Below are 26,677 nucleotides of genomic sequence, written 5' to 3'. Positions count from 1 at the left end.
GTGCTGTCACTTAGCCCTATTCCTCCCATTCTATATATGCTTTTTTCATTTTTATTGACCAGATGTAGTACTTTGCATTTCTCCCTGTTAAAAACCATTCTGTTAGTTGCTGCACAATTCTCCAGTTTATTTAAATCTTTTTGAATCCTCTCTCTCTCTTCTCTAGTATTAGCTATCCCTCCTAGCTTTGTGTCATCAGCAAATTTCATCAGTTTACCCTCAATTCCTTCATCTAAATCGTTGATAAAGATGTTGAACAATACAGGGCCCAGGACAGAGCCCTGTGGTACCCCACTTGAGACATTCTTCCAACTGGATGTGCAGCCATTTACGACCACTCTTTGGGTCCGATCACTAAGCCAGTTATGAATCCACCTAACAGTTGCCTTGTCCATTCCATACTTAGTCATTTTTTCAATAAGGATTGTATAAGAGACTTTGTCAAATGCTTTGCTGAAGTCAAGATATACTATATCTACAGCATTTCCTTGATCCACCCAATCAGTGATACCGTCATAGAAGGAAATTAAGTTAGTCTGACATGACTTATTAGTTACAAACCCATGCTGACTCTGTTTAATCACTTCATTCTTATCCAGGTATTGACATACATGTTGTTTAATAATTTGTTCAAAGATCTTTCCTGGTATAGAAGTCAGACTCACCGGCCTATAGTTGCTGGGTCCACCTTCTTCCCCTTTTTGAAGATAGGAACAACATTTGCTCTTCTCCAGTCTTCTGGCACTTCTCCTGTTCTCCAAGAATTTTCAAAGATTATGGAGAGGGGTTCAAAAATTTCTTCTGCTATCTCCTTCAGTATTCTGGGGTGTAATTCATCTGGACCTGGAGACTTGAATTCATCTAGGTTAGCTAAGTGTTTTCTCACTATCTTTCTGTTTATAGATATCCTGGATTCTTCTATTCCCTTAATAGGACAGTGAAGAACAGTTGATGTTACATTTCTTTCTGAGCGAAAACAGATGCAAAATAGGAATTTAAAAGTTCAGCCTTCTCAACATCCTGTCTAACCATTTCATCATTTTCATCCTGTAAAAATCCTATAGCATATTTGACTTTTCTTTTACTTTTGACATATCCCCAAAATCCTTTATTATTGCTTTTGACATCTCTTGCAAGCCTCAATTCATTTTCAGCTTTAGCTAATCTGATTTGTGCCCTGCAGGTTCTGCAGACAGCATTATATTCTTCTTTAGATATGCCTCCCTCTTTCCATTTTATAAACATTTTTTTCTTCCTTTTTAGCATGTGCTTAAGTTCTGTGTTCATCCATCCTGGTTTCCTTAAATGCTTCCTATTCTTCCCTCTTTTCGGAATTGTTAACAACTGTGCTTTGAGAATTTCATTTTTCAAGATTTCCCATCCTTCCTGGACATTTTTGTCTTTAAGGATATCCAGCAATTGGATCCCTCCAATTCTCTTTCTGAATCCCTTAAAATCTGCCTTTCTGAAATCTAACCTTGACGTCTGAGTCTTCACAGGTCTTCCGCCTCTAGTTATCCAAAATTCTAAAATAGCATGGTCGCTACCTCCTAGGGTCCCAGCCACTTTTACCTCCTCAACCATTTCCTCCCTGTTTCTAAGGATTAGATCCAAGGTAGCAGTTCCCCTTGTTTTCTCCCTTACCATTTGGAAGATAAAGTTGTCAGCAAGAGAGGATAAGAATTTCCTTGACCTGTTAGTTTTGCCTGAGAGAGATTCCCAACAAATGTCTGGATAGTTGAAATCTCCCATGACAACTATGTCATATTTTTTGGAGAACTTGGCCATTTGATGCATAAAGAGTTCATCCATATCTTCAGCTTGCACAGGCGGCCTGAAGTAAATGCCTACAATGGTGTCCTTTCCATTGTTCTGTCCTTGTATTCTTACCCAAACAGTTTCCACAGAACTCCCAGTCTCTGAAGCTTCAATCTCTGTGCAGATATACGCGTTTCTAACATACAATGCGACACCCCCTCCTCGTTTATCAAGTCTGTTTCTTGCAAATAAGTTGTATCCTTCTAGTCTTGTATTCCAATCATGTGTATTGTCCCACCAAGTTTCAGTGATTCCAATGACATCATATTTCTTTTCCTGTGTTAGTAGTTCCAGTTCTCCTTGTTTGTTGCCCATGCTTTGTGCATTAGTATAGAAACATTTTAGTTTGTGATTGGTTTCTCTTTCTCCAATATTTTTATTAATTAGATTCTTTCGTCTTTGTTTTTCCTTTCCACTTCTAATAGCAGAGTTCTCAATAGCATTTGTCAGGTGTATGGCTTTTTCTGGTCTTTTGCTTCCCTTCCCATGTTGTTCTAGTTTAAAGCTCTCCTTACAAGTGTAGCAAGGCGACTTCCAAATACATGCTTTCCAGTCTTCGTAAGGTGCACCCCATCTCTAGCAAGTAGTCCATCGTATAAGTAGTCTGTCACCATCTGACGGAAACGTTGCCTCCTGCTGACTGGAGCCATCTGTGATGGTGTAGCCGTTTGTGGCGGTCCCACAAAACTTTTCCACATTTGGGCCATACTGGCCTTGCCTTGTCCTGCGGCACTGTCTCTGCTACCTCTTTGTGCAGAGCTTCCTCCACTGCCTCTACCCACATGGCTGATTTGAAAAGCACTACCAGCAACACTTGCGGGGGGAATGGAGAACATGATGGCCTGCACAAGTGTTTCTTGGTACTCCCGCATTTTTCGCTCCCGGTTCAACTGTGGTATGAGGCTTTGTAAGTTGTCCCGGTAGCGAGGATCTAGGAGGGTGTACACCCAATAATCAGCTGTGTGGAGAATGTTGGCGATGCGGCGGTCATTTAACAAGCACTGCAGCATGAAATCAACCATGTGCTGCAGACTGCCAACTGGACCGGAAACGCTGTCCCCAGCTTGAGGCAGCATCTCTGCCTGCTCAGCATCACCCCACCCTCGCTGTACACACTGACTACTAGAGCCTTGTGTACCTCCCTCCTCTGGAGAGATGGGTTCCTCCTCCTCCATTGACTCCTCGTCATCCTCCTCACTAAGTGTCCCCTGCCTGGGCCTTTGTGTGGAAGCACGTTGCGCAGACTTGCCAGAAGCAGATGGCATTTCTGACTGCTCATCCTCGACCTCTTCAAAAACCTCCTCACTTAGTGCTTGTAAGGTTTTTTGAAGCAGACAGATGAGGGGGACAGTCATGCTGATTAGTGCATCATCTGCACTGGCCATCCGCGTGGAGTCATCGAAGGCACGCAAAACTTGGCAGATGTCCCTCATAGTGGCCCACTCAGTGGTGGTGAAGTGTGTCCGGCGCACAGTGCGACTTGTTTGCGCCTGATGCAGCTGGTACTCCATTACTGCTGCCTGCTGCTCACACAACCGCTCCAACATATGTAACGTTGAAATCCCCCTGGTGGGGAGGTCACATATGATGCAATGTTCTGGCAGGTGGAATCGACGTTGCAGAGATGCAATGCGCGATCTTGCCATGCTGGAACGCCGCAAGTGAGCACACTCTAGGCGAACCTTGTGCAGCAGTGCATCAAGATTCGTATAGTCCCTCAGAAAGCTCTGCAGGACCAAATTGAGCACGTGTGCCAGATATGGTATGTGAGTGAGGCTGCCACACCTGTGCTCATATCTGGCCTAACAGGCTCACGCAGTGCTGATTCCGAGGAACCAGAGTAGGAGGAGGACTCAATATGTACAGACTGCATTCCTGCAATCCTTGGAGTTGGCAGAATACGTACAGAGCCACTCTCCAGATCTGTACCCGGCTCCACAACATTGACCCAATGGGCAGTGAGGGAAAGGTATCGTCCCTGTCCATGGCTACTGCTCCACGCATTGGTGGTCAGGTGGACCTGGCTACTGACGGCATTTAGTAGCGTATTTTTAATTTTTCCCTCCACATGCTTTTGCAGGGCAGGGACGGCTTGCCTGCTGAAATAAAAGCGGCTGGGCACATTGTATTGTGGAACTGCCAATGACATAAAGTTCCGGAAGGTGTCAGTCTCCACCAGCCTGAATGACAGCATCTCAAGGGCCAGTAGTTCGGCAATGCCGGCATTCAGAGCCAGTGCTCGGGGATGGTTTGCCGAGTATGGCCGCTTTTTCTCCCATGCCTGTGCTACCGATTGCTGGTGAGTGGCCTGGGAGTGTGCTGATGACTGCGAACGTGGTTCAGTGGGTGGAATTTCACTGGGTCTCTGGACAACAGTGGCAGTGGTTCTTCCATGGCGTTCCAGTGAGGAAGCCGAACCAGCTGTGTGTGAGCTGGAGGAAGAGGCCCCAACACGAGCTGAAGAGGTGGTAGGTGCTGCTGAAGGTTGGCCTACATCTTCAGTGTGTCTGTGTAACTCCACCTCGTGCTTGGTACGCACATGTTTCCACATATTTGTGGTATTGAGGTTGCTCACATTTTTCCCTCGTTTCACTTTCTGATGACACAGCTTGCATTTGACAAAGCAAATGTCATCTGCAACTGTGTCAAAAAAAGACCACGCACTGCAAGTCCTGGGAGCGCCCGTTTTGTGTTTTGGAAGAGGATTGCTCCTCACGGGTGCCAAAGTGGAGGCTACAGGCAACCAAGTCTGCCCCCGCCCTCTCCCTCCTCTTTTGGCCGTTCGGGGAATCTCTTCCTCAGAGCTGCTCCCACCACCTTCCTGTGGCTGATGCCATGATGGGTCAAGGACCTCATCATCTCCACTCCCCTCTTCAAGCATCGGCTGGTCCTGGGTTGTCTCGCCAGCACCGTACGCACCAGAAATTGGCAACTGAGTCTCATCATCGTCAGATGAGCACTGAGGTGTGCTGACAATAGGCACTGGCCCACCCGCCTCTTCAGATTCAGAGGGACAAAGCAGTTGCGCATCACTGCATACTCCCTCTTCTTCACGCTCTAGAATGCTGCTTGGCTGGCCACCTATTTCCAAGCCAACAGATTCTGAGAACAGAAGTAAAGATTGAGATGGCTCCTGCCAAGGGCTCTCAGACTGCCTGGGCAATTTGGCAGGTGGTGAAGAGACAGATGGTTGCTCTTCAGTGCTCTGGCCTTGGGAGGATGCGGAAGTCATTGAAGTGGATGCGTTAGCTGCCATCCATCCGACAACGGCTTCAATTTGTTCGTCACGCAGCAGTGGGGTATGGCGAGGTCCTACAAAGCTGCGCATGAAGGACTGTTGCCTGGTAAAAGTGGGGGATGCCGGGTCACTGGTGGCCGCAGCAGACACCGAATCCCCACGTCCTCTCCCTGCTGAATCCCCCCGTCCTCTCCCTGCTGAAACTCCACGGCCACGACCACGTGCCTTACTCCCCTGCCTTCTTCATCTTGGTAGACTGATAGATAGGCAGAAAAGTAAAAAAGGGGTGGCTTAGTGTTCTTATTCCTGAACACCTGCTAACCAGTATAAGAAACACTAATTTGGCTAAGAGTGTGTGTACTACACTTTAATATGATCTAATGTGGCCTAGACAACTGTAAAGTGGAGTGTTTGGTGAACTTTATTTCCTTTTTTTTTGGGGGGGGGAGAAAAGGATGTGACCAAAGTTTGAAAGCTACAGTATCACAAACTTTTTGGAGCGATTACAATGCAGGAAGCTAACCTACAATGCAATTGATGAGGCTCCAAAAAATAGGGTGATACTAGTCTGGCTGGCCCTGAAAGGCACAAGCCAGCAAAAAGGCTCCTCTATCTAATCCTATATAGTGTTTGCAACCAACCAATGACAATGGATGCGGATGGAAGCACACTAATATAGGAACAAAAATCTGGATAAATTAGCTGCAAAAAAAGGACTATGTATGAGGCAGTGACGCATGCTGAGCGGACTACAGCTAGCGGTGGCTGTAGAACACACTGCAACGTGAGCTGCACTCACACACAGAGAGACCTATCAGACAGACAAAAACAGTGCAGAGAAATGGGCTATAGCACTGAAAGGCTGCTGAAAGGCTCCGCTGTCCACTCCTTTAGTGTTTGCAACCAATGTATATGGATACGTATGGAAGCACACTATACAGGAGAAAAAAAAAGCAGCAATAAAAGAAAAATGTGTATGAGGCAGAGACACACGCTGGGCGGCCTACAAGCAGACGTGCCTGCAGGACACACTACACAGCGTGGGTCTGCACTCACACAGCCCTTGCAGACAGCTATTAAAACAGCGCTGCTGGGCTACAAAAATGCTACAGTGGTGGATTATGTAGCCTGGGTAGAGCAATAGATATTTTGGATGCTCGCTATTTCTAACTGTCCCTCACAGTCTTCAACAGCAGCCTGTCCCTAACTGAATTCACAGCAGAGTGACCAGAAATGGTGGCTGCAGCGGTTTTTATAGTGCATCATGACATCATTTCAGCAGCATATCACAGCCATGCCAGTAGTTAACATGCCTACATGCCTAACAGGATGTGCCTACACTTCTGAGGATCCCCATTGGCTGAATCAAATCGAGCGGGCTCCTAGCATTATGGGAACTTCCGATTCCGGTATACGATATGAAAAAAGTATCGGAACTAAGTATCGGAATTCCGATACAGCTAATATCGGCCAATACCCGATACTTGCGGTATCGGAATGCTCAACACTAATGACGATACTGAAACTGACCTGTAGATTTCAAAGAGAAGGGGTAGAAGAGACATATTCCAAATGAGATCATATACAGGATCTAACATGGACACAGTATACCATTAGAATTTATTTAACCTTGGGCGTTATAATGTATATCATGTTGAGATTTACTCACTATTAGATCTGTGACTTTGAAAAGCTCCAAAGGTTGCACCAACCAGAAGTTGGCATAAACATCCTATGGCTATGCCTAAAGGGAATTGTTCCAAAGGGGATTACTTGTGGGATCTAACATAAAGGAAAATGCAATCAATCATAATAATAGGCTCTGGGGCTCCCTATCCTGGTTATCAGGTATATCCTAATGAGCTTATACTCACTGTTAAATCCTGAGATTCATAGAAAACCCCAATTTTGCTCTGTAAGAACAGCAGCTGGCTGTAGTTTCAATTGTGTCTGTAGGGACAATGAGGGGTTAAAACTGATAGAGTACTAATGGAACTTTTGCAGACCAATGAAGTCAGGACCTGTGTAAACGCGGCATCCACCGCTGGTGTGGCAGGTGACTCAGACTAGTATCACTGTGATTTAAGTAGGGAGTAGGTGGGACAACTGCTGGAGTGACAGAGCCATGCTCCAGGAAGTGACGTTCTGGCTGCTTCAGTAGCTTGTGGGGAGGAGATTGTTGTCCTGAGTACCCTCACTCAGGCAAGTGGTATAAAATCAAAGACTTCACTACATGTGATGCTACACATGTAGTATATCAGATCAAATGCCCATGACATCTTTATATCGGGGAAACTACCCAACCGATTAAAGATCGTATCAGCAAGCACAAGTCCACGATCAGATGTGGGAATACTTTACTGCCACTACCACATCATTTTATTACGGCTGGACATACTATTCCACAGTTGAGATTTTCAGTCATCGAACATGTCTCCCCTCCCCGGCGGGGTGGCAACCGTATCCAAATTCTAAAACAGAGAGAGGTCTTTTGGATACATGAATTACAGACACTGGCACCAAAGGGCCTCAATAGAGATTATGACCTATTGGCGTTTATTTAACACAACGTTTCCGTATTTTGTGTCTGGCTTTTCTAATTTACTCATCTCCATACAACATGATGTCATTGTACTATATATGTGGATATTTTCTAGCAAATATCTTTTGAGGCACATTGGTTTTTTTCATGGAATTAGCATGTTTCGGATATGTGATATCTAACATATTGTCTTATCTTTACAGAGTCGCCTATACTGACCGTCACGCAAATGTCACCTTCCTGATGTTTTCTCCCCTTGGACTTCCCCTCCCCATTTCCCACAGGCTCACTTATACCTCTCATCTGCTTTTGTTCTCTGAGAATGGTATTCTCTGCATGTTTTTCTTGATCTTTTTTCTTTTTTTTTCTCTTTCTCCCTGTGGCCTTCTATTCATTCCCCACTAGAGGGAGACCTACACATAAATGTGGCCACGTTATATATAACAGCAGAGATATATGCAATTTCCTTTAGGGCGATCTTAGGACCCTTTATACAACAATACATAGGGCGCTTGTCCAGTGCTACTTCTGATATAAGCACCAGATAGTAAAGCTTTCATTCTCCCCTGCCTAACAGGCTTTCATAGTGACATTGTTTACTACAGCGTCACTTCCTATGACTCTTCCTGGTTACTCAGGACAACAATCTCCTCCCCACAAGCTAGTGAAGCAGCCAGATCGTCACTTCCTGGAGCATGGCTCTGTCACTCCAGCAGTAGTCCCGCCTACTCCCTACTTAAATCACAGTGATTCTAGTCTGAGTCACCTGCCACACCAGTTGTGGATGCCGCGTTTACACAGGTCCTGCTGCCACCCACCAACGGTAAGCAAGCTGACTTCATTGGTCTGCAAAAGTTCCATTAGTACTCTATCAGTTTTAACCCCTCATTGTCCCTACAGACAGACATTTGAAACTACAGCCAGCTGCTGTTCTTACGGCGCAAAATTGGGGTTTTCTATGAATCACAGGATTTAACCATGAGTATAAGCTCATTAGGATATACCTGATAACCAGGATAGGGAGCCCCAGAGCCTATTATTATGATTGATTGCATTTTCCTTTATGTTAGATCCCACAAGTAATCCCCTTTGGGACAATTCCCTTCAGGCATAGCCATAGGATGTTCATGCCAACTTCTGGTTGGTGCAGCCTTTGGAGCTTTTCAAAGTCACAGATCTAATAGTGAGTAAATCTCAACATGATATACATTATAACACCCAAGGTTAAATAAATTCTAATGGTATACTGTGTCCATGTTAGATCCTGTATATGATCTCGTTTGGAATATTTCTCTACTACCCCTTCTCTTTGAAATCTACAGGTCAGTTCCAGTATCGTCATACATTGTAATATTCCCACACTACTGTAATGTTTGCTCACAGACACATATATATATATTTTTGAACCAGGTTTTTGGACCAGTTCTTACATGGTGGATGGTATCACCTCCAATACCACCTAATTTACTATTGGTCATACAATATAATGAGTATATATATATATATATATTAGAGTTGAGCGAAACGGGTCGTAAAATTTCAAAAGTCGCCGACTTTTGGCAAAGTCGGGTTTCATGAAATGAAACCCGACCCTAGGATGAGGTCGGCCACGAGGTCGGCGACTTACGCGCCAAAGTCGCGTTTCAAAAGTTTGTTTTGCGCTCTTTTTCAGCCAATCAGGATCCACGGACACTGTGGGCAACGTGATGACATAGGCAGAGGTCACCACCATCTTTCAGAAGGGCATGCAAGTGATTGGCTTGCTTTGGTGGGCGTCACAGGGGGTATAAAAGGGCGTGCACGCCGACCGCCATCTTACTTCTGCCGATCTCAGTATAGCGAGAGGTTGCTGCTGATTCTGTAGGGAGAGCGTTAGGCAGGGAAGAAGACAAAAAAACTGCTTCTGCTGCTAGCGATTTGGCCTGCACAACACACCAGTCACTGTGTGTGCAGTGCAAGGGGAGGCTATATAGTGATGTATCAGTGGTGTTGGTTGTTGGGCTGCCTTCTAAGGCTTCCTGACATTCCTGCATTGCTGTTTACCCACTGCTCCGCAAACTGCTTTTTTTAAAAGCAATCACAATTTTTTTTTTTTTTTGTCCTGCTGAGAAGAAAAAAAAACTGCTTCTGCTGCTAGCAATTTGGCCTGCACAACACACCAGTCACTGTGTGTGCAGTGCAAGGGGAGGCTATATTGTGGTGTATCAGTGGTGTTGGTTGTTGGGCTGCCTTTTAAGGCTTCCTGACAGGCTGGCATTGCTGTTTACCCACTGCTCTGCAAACTGCTTTTTTAAAAGCAATCCAATCTCCCTTATCCTCTAGTCACTTTGGTCACAGCTGTGCCATCAAGCCTTTCACATAGCGCTCAGATATTCATTGGGCCTCACACAATCCAAAAGTGTCCAGTGTCCAAAAGTGTGTGCAGAGATTCAAAATCTCCCTTATCCTCTAGTCACTTTGGTCACAGCTGTGCCATTGAGCCTGTCACATAGCGCTCAGATATTCATTGGGCCTCACACAATCCAAAAGTGTCCAGTGTCCAAAAGTGTGTGCAGAGATTCAAAATCTCCCTTATCCTCTAGTCACTTTGGTCACAGCTGTGCCATCGAGCCTGTCACATAGCGCTCAGATATTCATTGGGCCTCACACAATCCAAAAGTGTGTGCAGAGATTCAAAATCTCCTTTATCCTCTAGTCACTTTGGTCACAGCTGTGCCATCGAGCCTGTCACATAGCGCTCAGATATTCATTGGGCCTCACACAATCCAAAAGTGTCCAGTGTCCAAAAGTGTGTGCAGAGATTCAAAATCTCCCTTATCCTCTAGTCACTTTTGTCACAGCTGTGCCATCGAGCCTGTCACATAGCGCTCAGATATTCATTGGGCCTCACACAATCCAAAAGTGTGTGCAGAGATTCAAAATCTCCTTTATCCTCTAGTCACTTTGGTCACAGCTGTGCCATCGAGCCTGTCACATAGCGCTCAGATATTCATTGGGCCTCACACAATCCAAAAGTGTCCAGTGTCCAAAAGTGTGTGCAGAGATTCAAAATCTCCCTTATCCTCTAGTCACTTTGGTCACAGCTGTGCCATCGAGCCTGTCACATAGCGCTCAGATATTCATTGGGCCTCACACAATCCAAAAGTGTCCAGTGTCCAAAAGTGTGTGCAGAGATTCAAAATCTCCCTTATCCTCTAGTCACTTTGGTCACAGTTGTGCCATCGAGCCTGTCACATAGCGCTCAGATATTCATTGGGCCTCACACAATCCAAAAGTGTCCAAAAGTGTGTGCAGAGATTCAAAATCTCCCTTATCCTCTAGTCACTTTGGTCACAGCTGTGCCATCGAGCCTGTCACATAGCGCTCAGATATTCATTGGGCCTCACACAATCCAAAAGTGTCCACAAGTGTCTGCAGAAATTCAAAATCTCCCCTGTCCTATAGACACCTTGTACCTTGTTTTACATTACTATATAGTTTGTTGGATTTTGTCTACATTTCTACCAAAAATGAGGAAGGCTCGTGGAAGAGGCAGTGGAATTGGGCGGGGGTTGGCAGCTGGTAATGATGGTGTTGGTGGTGGATCTGATGGTAGTGGCAAGAGCAAAATAGGACCGAATGCAGGAGGTGTTGAGCCTGCGTCATCGTCTGGCTACATAAGGCCTCGAACGCTTAGTTTTCTAGGAGTTGGCAAACCGCTTTTAAAGCCAGAGCAGGAAAAAGTTTTGTCTTACATTGCTGAATCAGCCTCCAGCTCTATCGCCTCCTCTTCTTCAGTTGTAAAAAGTAAAAGCACTGAGTCGTCATTGGAGTCTCATGTTCATGAACCACACCTTTCCTTGTGTCCTTCACCCCAACCAAGATTGAAGGATGACGCAGACCATACTACTGATTACTCCATGGAGCTGTTTTCACATACCATGCCTGGATTATCAAGTCAAATGGTGAATTACCCAGGCCAAGATGAATCTGACATGGAGTGCACTGATGCACAGCCGCTGATGGATGATTCTGCTGGTACATTCACTCAGAGCACTACATTGTCCTCGCAGTGTACAGAGCCAGATTCTGACCCTGATGAGACTCAGGTGCCCCTTCCCGCACACTATACCACCATACACGGTGACACAGAGGAAGGTGCACATGACATAGAAGAGGAGGTGATGGATGACCCAGTTGTTGACCCAGATTGGCATCCATTGGGGGAAGAGGGTGCTGCTTCCAATAGCTCAGATGAGGAGCATCCACAACAGACATCGACATCGCAACAGCTGTTATCTGGCAGGCCCGGAGCACTCCAAAGACAGGTTCCAAACATCAAAAGAGTTGCTGGACAGCTTGTCCAGAGGGTCAAAAGATCATAGCGTGCTAGGCCGCAAAATGTCTACCAAAGTAGGAAGAGTGCAGTGTGGCACTTTTTTGAACAAAATCCTCATGATCAGGCCAAGGTTATCTGTAAGAAGTGCGCAAAGACCTTTAGCCGAGGGAAAAATCTGAAAAATTTGAATACCAGTTGCATGCTTAGACATTTAACCAGCATGCACTTGCAAGCGTGGACACAACACCAAACCTCAAGTGCCACATGTGCAACTGATCACAACGAAGGTAGTCAGCAACGCTACATTGTTTCCCCCACTGTAAGCCCACCGGTTAGCACAGCAGCAAATGTAGAGGTGTCGTTGCAAGGCCACAGCAGTCAGGGAATCCCACTGTTATATCAACGAAAGACTGATTCTAGGCCATCAGAAAGAACACCAACTCCATCACCATCATCAACCCTCTCTCAGTCCACCGCTACTTCCACCATACGCAGCTCTCAAGTCCAGCTCACCCTCCCAGACACTATGAGTAGGTCAAGAAAGTACTCAGTCTCTCATCCGCGTACACTGGGTTTGAACGCCCACATTGCCAAACTAATCTCGTTTGAGATGATTCCCTTTCGGTTGGTGGAAAGCGCAGCTTTCCGCGAACTCATGGCCTATGCAGTACCACGCTATGACCTACCCAGTCGCCACTTCTTCTCTCGCAAAGCCATCCCAGCTCTCCACCATCATGTGAATGACCACATTGTCCATGCACTCAAGCAGTCAGTGAGCGGAAAGGTGCACCTCACAACTGATGCATGGTCCAGTCGGCATGGCCAGGGCCGTTACGTGTCCATCACTGCGCACTGGGTTAATGTGGTGGATGCAGGGTCCACAGGGGACAGCGGTGGTGGTACAGTGCTGCCTAGCCCACGGTATAGGAAACAGTTGGCTGTAGGCGTTCGACCCTCCTCCTCCTCCTCCAGAAGCGAAAGCTCGTCCACAGAGCGCAGTCGTACGAGCACTCCATCTGCAGCTGCCACTGTTGCACACGATGTGTCCCCCTATCGAGCAGCTAGTGGCAAGCGTCAGCAGGCTGTGTTGCAGATGATGTGTTTGGGCAACAGACACACCGCCGAGGTACTGGCCGAGTACTTGAAGCGACAAACTGAGTCATGGCTGGGCAGTGTACATCTTGAGGCAGGCAAGGTAGTTAGTGATAACGGCCGTAATTTTGTGGCAGCCATAGCCCTTTCAAAACTCAGCCACATACCTTGCTTGGCTCACACCTTGAACCTGGTGGTGCAGTGCTTCCTCAAAAATTATCCGGAGATAACAGCCCTGCTCCAGAAGGTGCGAAGACTGTGCGCGCACATCCGCCGGTTGCCTGTACACTCCGTTCGTATGCAGAAGCTGCAGCGATTGCTCCACCGCCTCATTATCGACATTGCAACAAGGTGGAACTCCACCCTGCACATGGTGGAGCGGCTGTGCGAGCAGAGGCAGGCCATAATGCATTTGTGGGAGGATACACGGCCAGGCACTTTGAGAGCAGACATGGAGTTGACAGGTGTGCAGTTGTCGAAGCTGAAAGACCTCTGTAAAGTCCTTCAGTGTTTTGAGGAATGCACACGGCTGGTAAGCGCAGACGACGCCATCCTAAGCATGAGCATCCCACTTATGCGTCTGCTCATGCAAACTTTGACGCACCTTAAGGAGCAGGCGTCTGCAGCCAATGTTGATGAGGAGGAGGGAATCCTTGATGACATTCAGCCATTGTCTGCTCAGGGACCTCTCCTGGACGAGGTGGAGGAAGAAGAGGAGGAGGAGGATGATGGGGATGATTACTTAGGGGAGGAGGATGCATCTCGTGGGGCAAGTGAAAATGTTGGCGTGGCAAGGTCTGGTACAGGGTTTGTGCGTGACTGGAGGGATGTGGATTTGCCAGAAAGTGCTCCTCCAACCAGCACTCGCAGTGCATCATTGACACCGGGAACATTGGCCCACATGTCAGATTATGCCTTGCAGATCCTAAAAAGGGACCCCCGCAATGCCAAAATGATGAACGATGACGACTACTGGTTGGCCAGCATCCTGGATCCACGCTATAAAGGCAAATTACAAAACATCATGCCACAGGAGAACCTTGGCCTAATATTGGCTAATAAACGAGCAACTCTGGTAAATCGGTTGCTTGAGGCATTCCCAGCACACAGCAGCGGTGATGGTTCTCACACGAGCCGTACGGGCCGGGGGCAGCTTGGCAGAGGTGTTCGTGGTGCACACAGCAGAAGTGGCGTTGGAGACAGGGGTTTCATGACAATGTTGTGGACTGATTTTTCAAATACCGCTCACACAACTGGTAATACTGCATCGATGGAAAGTGACAGGAGACAGCAGTTGTCAACTATGGTTACAAACTACTTTTCCTCCCATATCGATGTTCTCCCACACAGGTCATTCCCCTTTGACTATTGGGCCGCTAAACTGGACACCTGGCCTGAATTGGCCCAATATGCCTTACAGGAGCTCGCTTGCCCAGCTGCAAGTGTGCTATCGGAAAGAGTCTTCAGTGCAGCTGGATCAATCCTGACAGAAAAAAGGACCCGTCTGTCAAGCCAAAATGTGGATGATCTAACCTTCATTAAAATGAACCATGCATGGGTTTCCAAGGATTTTGCCCCACCTTCCCCTGATGACACATAGGGTGACAGAAAAATGGCTTGCTTTGGTCCACCTCTTCCTGGGACTTCACCTATTTCGCCTTTTGCATCAGCTGAATGTCCAACATCAACATATGCCACTTTCTAAAACTCCCTAACTGTGCTGCCTCCCCCCCCATGGCCGGGGTCACCACCTAGCGCACGACACCGTGCAAGTGCCGTTGCCCTGGACAGGTGGGTAGGCCGACTCTTGGGTGCGGGCACTGGCACAGGGTCCCTCATAGTGCAATCAAGTGTCTCTGACAGTGGTTGTGCACACCCGCCGTCAGACACACCGCTGTACTATGAGGGGCCCAGTGCCAGTACCGATGCCCATGAGTGGGCCCCAGCATTTGCAATCTTTACCTTTCCCTGCTCCTCCGCTGTGTAATCTGGGCCATCAAATCCATACTGTGCCTGACACCGTCTGAGCCTGCCTCCTGATGTATTGACATATATTTTGAATGTGTACGCTATCCATACATGTTATCCGGGGATACGGTACCCTTTCTAACCTTTGTGCAATCCATATTGGGCCTAACACCGTCTGAGCCTGCCTCCTGAGACATATATTTTGAATGTGTACGCTATCCATACATGTTATCCGGGGATACGGTACCCTTTCCTACCTTTGTGCAATCCATACTGGGCCTAACACCGTCTGAGCCTGCCTCCTGAGACATATATTTTGAATGTGTACGCTATCCATACATGTTATCCGGGGATACGGTACCCTTTCTAACCTTTGTGCAATCCATATTGGGCCTAACACCGTCTGAGCCTGCCTCCTGAGACATATATTTTGAATGTGTATGCTATCCATACATGTTATCCGGGGATACGGTACCCTTTCTAACCTTTGTGCAATCCATACTGGGCCTAACACTGTCTGAGCCTGCCTCCTGAGACATATATTTTGAATGTGTACGCTATCCATACATGTTATCCGTGGATACGGTACCCTTTCTAACCTTTGTGCAATCCATACTGGGCCTAACACCGTCTGAGCCTGCCTCCTGATGTATAGACATATATTTTTAATGTGTACGCTATCCATACCTGTTATCTGGGGATACGGTACCCTTTCTCACCTTTGTGCAATCACGTGTAATCCATACTGGGCGTGAGAACGGCTGGCGAGTTGTTAAGCAAGCTACAGCACCTGTGGTTTGCACACGCAAGTTTTTAATTTTTTCAGGAATGACGGTTAGGCCTAATTCCGGAACTGCGGTTGACCTGCACTTACTGGGAAATCGTCGTTCACGGGTAATAATTGTAATCACAGATCCCCATCACTAACGTTGTTCAGCGGGTTATCTGCACCTGTAAGCGACAAACGCTGGCCTTTTCAGTGTAGCGCACATGCAGCCACGGACATGTAAGGGCATGACACACCAGTTATTGGCCAATCTCATGTGCCAGAGCCTCACGTGTCCCTCTAGTAAGCCGGACTCGGACCGCGGGGCATGACAGAGTCTCGTTCGTTAACGGAATTAAGCTTGCAATGTGTGCATCTGTTCTGTAGCTGGCATGGTTGAGGTTTTCCAGGTGGAGTCGAATTTAACCGTAGGCTTCACTCCTGGTGGTGCCCTTCTGGACATTCCTTTAAGGTTCAGCTTTACAACCATACTGCCCACGTAAAACAAACACTTTGCCTTCATGAACGCTGTTTGGAGGGTCATGACTCGTGGGAATAACGCCGCCCAATCAGTTAACCTGCTAGAGAGATCCTTCGTTGCTCCCAAGCATGACATCACACTCCCTAGGAGGAAGGTAATGCCACTGTGGCGACCGTACTCCTGGGGGCGACACAAGTGCACTGATGCCCAGCCACTGCTCGATGAATCTGCTGGTACAGACCACTACATTCCCCTCGCATGCTACACGGCCTGAATCTGACCCTGATGAAACTCAGGTTACCCTTCCCATATACAGTTCAATCTTACACGGTGACAAAGAGGAAGCTGCAGATGAAAGTGCAGGTTCGGCCCACCCGCCATCAGACACACCACCGTACTATCAGGGGCCCTGTGCCAGTGCCCTCGCCAACGAGTGGGCCCCCCCTGCTTGCTCAGGATCACAGCACTTGCAAGGTTGAAATACTGTGCAGTGAGATGGAAGATGGGGACGACGAGGAGTCCAGACTAGTACAGGGATTCCCTAGCGAGGAGACTTATTTGATTGTTTTCAATGTTGGGACAGCAATTTTTGGGGAGCACTATACTCTGGAGAATGATAGATGGGGCCCACCATACACTGGAACATTCCAAAGGTGGACATCAGACACTGGAGCAGCATTTACAGGGCCCATTATACACTAGAGCATTAGAAATGGGGCCCATTATGTTTGTAGCATTATTTGGGCCCATAACACAGTGGAGCTTCATCCATGGGGACCAACATATACTGTAGCATTATGTGGAGCTCATCATATACTGTTTCAAACATTATATGGGACCAATGATTCTGTATGGATAAATAGATGGGCCTCGTCATGAGATGTAAAAAGTGAGATATTTTTCATTGTACTATACCGCTATTTCTCTGCCGTATCGGAGCATGATGAGTTGTGGTATGTGTTAAAGGGGCGCTCTTTCACCCAGGGCACATGAAAACCTGGAGCCAGCCCTCCCCCCCCCCACAACTTTAGCCAAATAACCCCCATTTTTCTGTGCGTAACTTGTATTATGAAGTTAATTAAGGTTGACAAGCTTATGTAAGAAGAATTGATGCTTTTGGCATTCAAATGGGCACTGTAGGTGTGTTTCCTGTCCTCCTCTCACTGCCGACTTTTATTCCCGATTGACTTACATTGGGTTTTGTGTTTCGGGACGACCCCGACTTTTCCCTATAATCGGACGATCTTGCTCGACCCGACTTTTGGAAAAGTCGGGTTTCACGAAACGAAACGCGACCCTAAAAAACCAAAAGTTTCTCAACTCTAATATATATATATATTCTACAGTTATAGACTCCATTGATTACTTCTTAACAGGATCATTTTATTGATTTAAACCTTCTCTCACCATAGATGTCCATAAAATTATAGAGATAGGAGCAGTCTTGGTAGGTTTGATGTCTTTTCCTTTACTTTTATGTGTATTTCTGTTTCTTTTCCTTCCATGAGCCATATTAGCTTAATACCTTGTTCCATCCTCCCTACCACTTGTGCACATATCAATACTTGTTTCTTCTATTATTGATATCTTCATTGATTATCTGTAGTATCTGATTGTATATTGTATATACTTTTGTCGACTTTGCAGTTTACTGATGAAGGCTAGTTGATACAGCCGAAACGTCTATATTTGTGACTGCAAATAACAATTCTTCATCTTTTCAACGAGTTGAGTGCCAAAAGTTTTTTGATTATTCTATACTGGTGTGGGAACCTTCTTTTGTGCACTGACACAGCTGTGCCACGTTATACTATTGATTGACTCACCCTTACGTGTGCACGCTGGCTACTATGTCCTCCTTGACCTTTTCTTACAACCAAGAAGAAACTAATGCTATTCTTTCTAAGCTTAGTTTTTCCAATGAAGTTCTCAAAGTCCCACCTAAGGAGACGAGAGGGAAAGACCTGAAGCGGGAACTAAGACACCAGACAAACCTCGAGCTTCATTGTGCAACATTGTCAGAGTATCTCCGAGTCCATCGTATTCCGAGAGGACTCAGGGTCCCGTTACAACCCACCTTGTTCAGTCATTCCACAGACTTTTGCCAAAAATTTGAGCAAATATTAAATAAGTGCTCATATGATTTAATGACTCTCACAGTGGAACATTTGCAGGCAGCCATTAATACCAGTCGTGACACCGTTAAGAATATTGAGTCACAATTGGCCTCGTCCAGTACACCTGAGGAACTCACCACTTTAAAAAATAAACTCAAATGGGTCATTGACCAACATAGACGGGACACTGAACAGAGGAAGAGAATTAAATTCCAGAGAGATACTGAAGATTACAACAATAGGGTGTACCATTGGCGCTATAACACTACCTCTCTATTTAATTCCTCCAGGTTTGAGCAACAGTCTTCAAACGATCCCTCCACATCGGGTTCTGAAACAGTTAGAAGAGACTATCGTTCAGGACATTTTTTAGATCAACGAAAAAGACGTCCACGCAAAAGAGGATCCGCCGCAGACAACGGAGGAAGAGGCTCAGATTCCTACAGGATAACGAGGTCCCAGGTACGAATTCCCTAGTCATTAACATTTCCTCTAGATCTCTCAGTATTGCAGTACATAACCTCCTACAAAAGGGCCTGTCCTATTGCCCTTCATTCAGGTTCAGCACCTTCCAGATGGACATGGACTTACAGCGATTTTATCATCGCATAAGGTTATTGGTGCATTTTGCCAAAAAGAACAAGGAGATGCCCCCTTCTCAAACTACCACCCTGTGTCCCATTTCTATAGACCGTTTAGGGCTCCGTAATAAAAGTACCTACCGACCGCCACCTAGTTCACATGCGGTTGAATCTTTTATTGAATTAATTGACGGAGCCTTTTGAAAATTATGACAGAACATTGAGAAAGGGGTTCTACATGTTTCCCCTAACCTGGGTCCAGCTGATTTCCAGGCACTGGAGGCGTTACGACAGGATTCAGATATCATTATCAAACCCGCTGATAAAGGTGGGGCTATCGTCGTAATGGATAAACAGGACTATATAAGAGAAGTGATGCGCCAACTAAGTGATAGCTCGGTTTATACGGTTTTACCACATGACCCTGTGAGATCTATAAGAGAGTGTATCAATACTGTCACCACTGAATATACTATAAAAGGAGTGATTGATATTAAAACACGCGACTAAAACAGGTTCTATCACCCCGGTTTTCTACATCCTCCCTAAGGTACACAAGAGACTGGAGCACCCTCCGGGCCGACCGATAGTGGCATCGACAGATTCTATTCTGTCGCCATTATCAATACTTCTGGAAAAAGTACTAACTCCCCTTACATGCCAGGCATCATCATTTCTGCTGGATACAGGGGACTTCCTTAGAATAATACAGTCCTTAGGTCCTGTCCCTGGAGATTCCTTTCTGGTGTCCTTTGACGTAAAGGACCTCTATACATCCATCCCACATGATTTGGGTATCAGTTGCGTAAGAAGACGTTTATTGAGCTCAGAGATGGATGGTAATATGGTCAACTTCTGTATTGAACTATTGACATTGGTATTGAGTAAGAATTACTTTCTTTTTGGGGATACATTTTATTTACAGACGAAAGGGACCGCGATGGGGTCCAACGTCGCACCACCTTACGCTAATACGTTTATGGCGACCTTTGAGGAAGATGTAGTGTACCCCAACCCCCTCTTCAGGACATACTGTCTAGTCTGGAAGAGATTCATTGATGATGTCTTCTGTATCTGGACTGGTCCAGCGGACACATTAGATGAGTTCCATAATACATTAAACACAGCCTGGTCCGGCCTGTCCTTTACCATCACTAGGGACACACATGAGGTTAGCTTCTTAGATACGAAGGTCATAAAGAGTGAAGAGGGACTACTGAGCACTTATCGGAAAACCACGGATCGTAACAGTTTGTTACATTACAGAAGTTTGCATCCCCTCTCTACAAAGATCAGTACCCTCATCACAGTTCAGGAGGGTAGAACGCATTGTCTCTGACCCTGTGGTCAGCAAAACTAGATTAAATGAAATGTACACAAAATTTCAGGCAAGAGGTTACCCGCTTGACCTATTGGACCATGCACTCCAACCTCCAACTGCCACTTGTAGTACAGTAACGGGACGGATACCATTTGTCCATACATTTCACCCATATGCAAACATCATACACCGTTCCATACGGAAATATTGGGGCATTTTGAGGGAGGCTCATCCGGAGGTTATAGAATTTCACCAGAATTTTTTACCTTGCTATAAACGCCCTAAAAACATTAGAGACACTCTCATCAAGGCAGACATGGGCTCAGGAGTTAGAGTTACAACACAGAGATTTCTCTCTACACCTAAAACGGGTACTTACCCATGCCTACACTGCAACCAGTGTAGTAACGTGTTGAAAGGTGATCATTTTTATCACCCTCACTCAGGCAAGCGGTATAAAATCAAAGACTTCACTACATGTGACACTACACATGTAGTATATCAGATCAAATGCCCATGCGGACTTCTTTATATCGGGGAAACTACCCAACCGATTAAAGATCGTATCAGCAAGCACAAGTCCACGATCAGATGTGGGAATACTTTACTGCCACTACCACATCATTTTATTACGGCTGGACATACTATTCCACAGTTGAGATTTTCAGTCATCGAACATGTCTCCCCTCCCCGGCTGGGTGGCAACCGTATCCAAATTCTAAAACAGAGAGAGGTCTTTTGGATACATGAATTACAGACACTGGCACCAAAGGGCCTCAATAGAGATTATGACCTACTGGCATTTATTTGACAGAAGGTTTCCGCATTATGTGTCTGGCTTTTCTAATTTACTCATCTCCATACAATATGATGTCATTGTACTATATATGTGGATATTTTCTAGCAAATATCTTTTGAGGCACATTGGTTTTTTTCATGGAATTAGCGTGTTTCAGATATGTGATATCTAACATATTGTCTTATCTTTACAGAGTCGCCTATACCGACCGTCACGCAAATGTCACCTTCCTGATGTTGTTCTCCCCTTGGACTTCCCCTCCTCGTTTCCCACAGGCTCACTTATACCTCCCGTCTGCTTTTATTCTCTGAGAATGGTATTCTCTGCATGTTTTTCATGATCTTTTTTCTTTTTTTTCTCTCTTTCTCCCTGTGGCCTTCTATTCATTCCCCACTAGAGGGAGACCTACACATAAATGTGGCCACGTTATATATAACAGCAGAGATATATGCAATTTCCTTTAGGGCGATCTTAGGACCCTTTATACAACAATACATAGGGCGCTTGTCCAGTGCTACTTCTGATATAAGCACCAGATAGTAAAGCTTTCATTCTCCCCTGCCTAACAGGCTTTCATAGTGACATTGTTTACTACAGCGTCACTTCCTATGACTCTTCCTGGTTACTCAGGACAACAATCTCCTCCCCACAAGCTAGTGAAGCAGCCAGATCGTCACTTCCTGGAGCATGGCTCTGTCACTCCAGCAGTAGTCCCGCCTACTCCCTACTTAAATCACAGTGATTCTAGTCTGAGTCACCTGCCACACCAGTTGTGGATGCCGCGTTTACACAGGTCCTGCTGCCACCCACCAACGGTAAGCAAGCTGACTTCATTGGTCTGCAAAAGTTCCATTAGTACTCTATCAGTTTTAACCCCTCATTGTCCCTACAGACAGACATTTGAAACTACAGCCAGCTGCTGTTCTTACAGCGCAAAATTGGGGTTTTCTATGAATCACAGGATTTAACCATGAGTATAAGCTCATTAGGATATACCTGATAACCAGGATAGGGAGCCCCAGAGCCTATTATTATGATTGATTGCATTTTCCTTTATGTTAGATCCCACAAGTAATCCCCTTTGGGACAATTCCCTTCAGGCATAGCCATAGGATGTTCATGCCAACTTCTGGTTGGTGCAGCCTTTGGAGCTTTTCAAAGTCACAGATCTAATAGTGAGTAAATCTCAACATGATATACATTATAACACCCAAGGTTAAATAAATTCTAATGGTATACTGTGTCCATGTTAGATCCTGTATATGACCTCGTTTGGAATATTTCTCTACTACCCCTTCTCTTTGAAATCTACTGGTCAGTTCCAGTATCGTCATACATTGTAATATTCCCACACTACTGTAATGTTTGCAAACAGACACATATATATTTTTGAACCAGGTTTTCATACCAGTTCTTACATGGTGGATGGTATCACCTCCAATACCACCTAATTTACTATTGGTCATACAATATAGTGAGTGTATATATATATATACTGTATTCTACAGTTATAGACTCCATTGATTACTTCTTAACAGGATCATTTTATTGATTTAAACCTTGTCTCACCATAGATGTCTGGAAAATTATAGAGATAGGAGCAGTCTTGGTAGGTTTGATGTCTTTTCCTTTACTTTTATGTGTATTTCTGTTTCTTTTCCTTCCATGAGCCATATTTCCTTTATACCTTGTTCCGTCCTCCCTACCACTTGTGCACATATCAATACTTGTTTCTTCTGTTATTGATATCTTCATTGATTGATTATCTGTAGTAACTGATTGTATATTATATATACTTTTGTCGACTTTGCAGTTTACTGATGAAGGCTAGTTGATACAGCCGAAACGTCTGTATTTGTGACTGCAAATAAAAATTCTTCATCTTTGCAACGAGTTGAGTGCCAAAATTGTTTTGATTATTCTATACTGGTGTGGGAACTTTCTTTTGTGCACCGACACAGCTGTGCCACGTTATACTATTGAATGATCCGAGTGCAGGCTTACCTGCACATCTGGGGCTCATTATTGTGGCCTCTCCCTGGTTCTGGGAAGGCTTCTTATGGCCTCAGGAAGCTCCTATCCCCGTCAGTTATACTTTCGCCCTTGGCAGAGTGTGTTGATCCCTGAGTGTGGTTGTGCTTTGTTCTTGTTTGTCTGATAACTTGGTGTATGACTCAGCCTGTTCTCTGGATACTGCTTGTTGGATTCTGCTTGGTACCTTCTATGTCTTTTTGGCTTTGACCACTGCCTAACAGGCTTTCATAGTGACATTGTTTACTACAGCGTCACTTCCTATGACTATTCCTGGTTACTCAGGACAACAATCTCTGGCTGAACAGATGAAAAGTCTGAGTCAGTTGTTTCAGGGTTTATCTCTGGAGCAGCAAGCTCTTGCTCGTTCTCAGCAGCAGGTTTCTGAGACATTGCGGGGGGCTCTAGCTGCTGATCTCTGGGGGCTGGGGCGAGTGATGTTGTTTTGGTGTCTCCAGAACCACCTGTTAAACTGCCTGACTTCTTTTCTTGGAACAAAAAGGAGCTCAGGGTCTTCATGGAGGGGTCCAAACTCTTCTTTAGTTTGAGGCCACATTCCTCTGGGGACGAAAGTCAGAAGGTAGGGGTCATTATGTCTTTATTAGGAGGGTCCCCACAAGCTTGGGCTTTCTCCCTTCCTCCCACTGCCCCTGAGAGAGTGTCTGTGAATGCATTTTTTGAGGCCATTGGGCACATATATCATGAGCCTGACCGAGTGCGATTGGCAGAAGACATGGTGATGAGTGTCTGTCAGGGGAAACACTTGGCTGAGTGGTTTTGCACTGAATTCCGCCGCTGGGCCGCAGAGGTCTCTTGGGACGACGACGCACTCCGAGGACTTTTTCGCAGAGGTTTGTCTGAGCGGCTACAAGATGCCTTGGCACTACATCCCCCACCTAACTCTCTCGAGGATGCCATGACCCAGGCCGTCCAGATGGACCGCAGGTTGCGGGCCAGGGGGGTGATGCAGGTGGAAACTCCATTGTTCCCTAGTGGAAAAAAGACTGTTTCTGTGCCCATGGACGTAGGGGCTCTCTCCCTAAAGGAAAAGGAGAGACAATGCCAGAGAGAGGCAGTTATGCTTTTACTGCGGTAAAACGGGACATTGGAAAAGGGAGTGTCCTGATTGCCCATCCTCGACCCGATCGACGGGAAATGACTAGGTTTGGGTAGTCAGCGGAGAGACTACTCGGACCCTCAGGTACCCTTTTCCTCGTTTTCTAAGGTGTTGCTTCATGTGGAACTGTTAGTGGACGGTTGTTTTTTTTTTTTTTCCCTCTACAGCCTTCGTGGACTGCGGATCATCCATCAATCTAATTGACTCCCAATTGGTCACACGCTTTAAGATAGGGACAGTTAGACTCAAAGTTCCAATCAAGGTGGTGGCCATTGACTCCTCCCCCTCACTAAGAGGGAATTCTCTTTATGTCTGACTTGTTTTCGCTCAGAGTGGGCGCTGCTCATGTGGAAAACTTAAGTTGTTTGGTTCTGGACAATCTACCAGCAGGATTGGTGTTGGGCATGCCCTGGTTACAACGCCATAACCCAGTTATTAACTGGAAAATGGGGGAGATTGTTCAATGGGGGTTTAATGATTCGATGTTATGTGATAAATCTGCACTACTGGTCGAACCTGTTAAATCTGTATCTGTGTCATCTGTCGAGCTGGAAGGTATTCCAGAGTACCTGAAAGAATTCGAAGATGTATTCTCTGAAAGCGAGGCCGAGACGTTGCCGCCACATAGACCCTTTGACTGCGCTATCGAGTTAGTCCCGGGGGCTAAATTACCTAATGCCCGTCTGTTTAATTTATCTGGCCCTGAGCGCTTGGCCATGAAAGATCACATTGCTGAGAGTCTTCGCAAAGGACACATACGTCCCTCAGTCTCACCTGTGGTGGCAGGGGTTTTTTTTGTGAAGAAAAAAGATGGCGGTTTACGTCCCTGCCTCGATTTTCGTGAGCTCAGTAAGATTACTGTACGAAATACGTACCCCCTTCCGTTGATTCCCGATTTGTGTAGCCAACTTTCAGGGGCTAAATGGCTCTCCAAAATTGATCTTCGGGGCATATAATTTGAGAAGGGTCCGGGAGGGGGATGAATGGAAAACCACATTCCTCACGACCGAGGGACTGTTTGAAAATTTAGTCATGCCGTTTGGTCTTACCAATGCCCCCGCCATATTTCAGAATTTCATCAACGTGGTATTCTCGGATCTCATTGGTCGTTTTGATGTCATTTACTTAGACAATATTCTGATATACTCTCCCGACAGTGAGTCTCATCGTAATTATTACGAACCGTTCTCCAAAGACTGAGGGAAAATCATCTGTATGCCAAATTGGAGAAATGTGTTTTTTGTTCAAGAGTTGTCTTCTTTGGGATTAATTGTGTCCTGTGAGGGGTTTTGCATGGACTCCAGAAGTTGCAGGTCATTGCGGATTGGTTGCAACCCCGAGACCTTAAGGGTCTTCAGCGCTTCTTGGGGTTCGCCAATTATTACCGCAAATGTATTCGGGGGTTTTAACAGGTGGTCAAACCACTCACAGATCTTACATGTAAAGGTGCGGATGTGAGAAACTGGTCCTCACTCGCAAAAGAGGCCTTTGCGACCTGAAAAGATGCTTTATGTCTGCTCCCGTGTTAGTACAGCCAGATTGTCATGGTCACGTGTGACTGGACACACCACCTCCAGCAGGGCGAATTTATATGACACGCGAGACCCTGGGTACACTGCCTCCAGCAGGGCGAATTTAAATAATAGAACGTGCAGCCGGATACACCGCCTCTAGCAGGCGAATTTCAGTAGTACACGTATGTCTGGATACACTGCCTCCAGCAGGGCGAATTTCAGAATAAAGGGGAAAACCAGGAAAACAATTACAATGGTGGCCCAGCGATAGGGGACGTGGAGACCTCCTGCACTCCCTTGAGTCAGTGTCTCTACACTCCTAACGATCCCTAGGCCGGTTCCGCACCAGGCGCCGATCAGGATACCTGAAATCCCTAGCTTGTCCTGAACCAATCCCTTACTAGTGAAGTGGACGGTGCAGAAACTAATCCCACCACTGCACTAAAACACACATTGAGGAAAGTAACAAACAGGGAAACACCACTTAGCTTTGCTCTGTTGCTAATGCTCCAAGCAACAGAGTCCGACACCTGAGTGCATCTTTTCCTCCCACCGGATCTACCACCTGAGTGCAGCTTTCCAGCAACAGAGTCCCGCATCTGAGTGCAGCTTTACAGCAACAGAGTCCAGAATCCGAGTGCAGCTTTCCGGCAACAGAGTCCAGCATCTGAGTGCAGCTTTCACCATAGCTGCCACTCCACCAAGCTTTGCAAGAACTCCTCGCTGACACCATAGCTGCCACTCCTCCAAGCTTTGCCAGAATTCCTCACTGACACCATAGCTGCCACTCCTCCAAGCTTTGCAAGAACTTCTCGCTGACACCATAGCTGCCACTCCAGGATTCTGACTGGGCTGCCTGGGACTCTTCTCAAGTTCCTTCCTTCACCAAGGATGGTTGGAAAAGACCAATATCACCAACAGTGATTGGGAACACCTGACACACCTTTATAGTTAGGAGCCAAAGTCTCACACCT

At 46.1% G+C, this 26,677-nt stretch overlaps 1 long non-coding RNA gene across 1 annotated transcript; it reads left to right on the top strand.

The window, feature by feature from the left end:
• Positions 1-7,963: 7,963 nt before the first annotated feature.
• On the top strand, positions 7,964-22,934 carry LOC141051365 (uncharacterized). The gene is made up of 3 exons (XR_012220633.1): positions 7,964-8,421; positions 18,631-18,802; positions 21,235-22,934. It is a non-coding gene; the product is annotated as an uncharacterized lncRNA (long non-coding RNA).
• Positions 22,935-26,677: the final 3,743 nt, after the last annotated feature.

The sequence above is a fragment of the Dendrobates tinctorius genome, unplaced genomic scaffold, assembly GCF_039654945.1.
Source record: "Dendrobates tinctorius isolate UK_male_01 unplaced genomic scaffold, ASM3965494v1 ptg000156l, whole genome shotgun sequence".
Classification (NCBI taxonomy): Eukaryota; Metazoa; Chordata; class Amphibia; order Anura; family Dendrobatidae; genus Dendrobates; species Dendrobates tinctorius.
The sequence above is the reverse complement of the archived record's forward strand: the minus strand, read 5'-3'. Positions and strand labels throughout refer to the sequence as shown.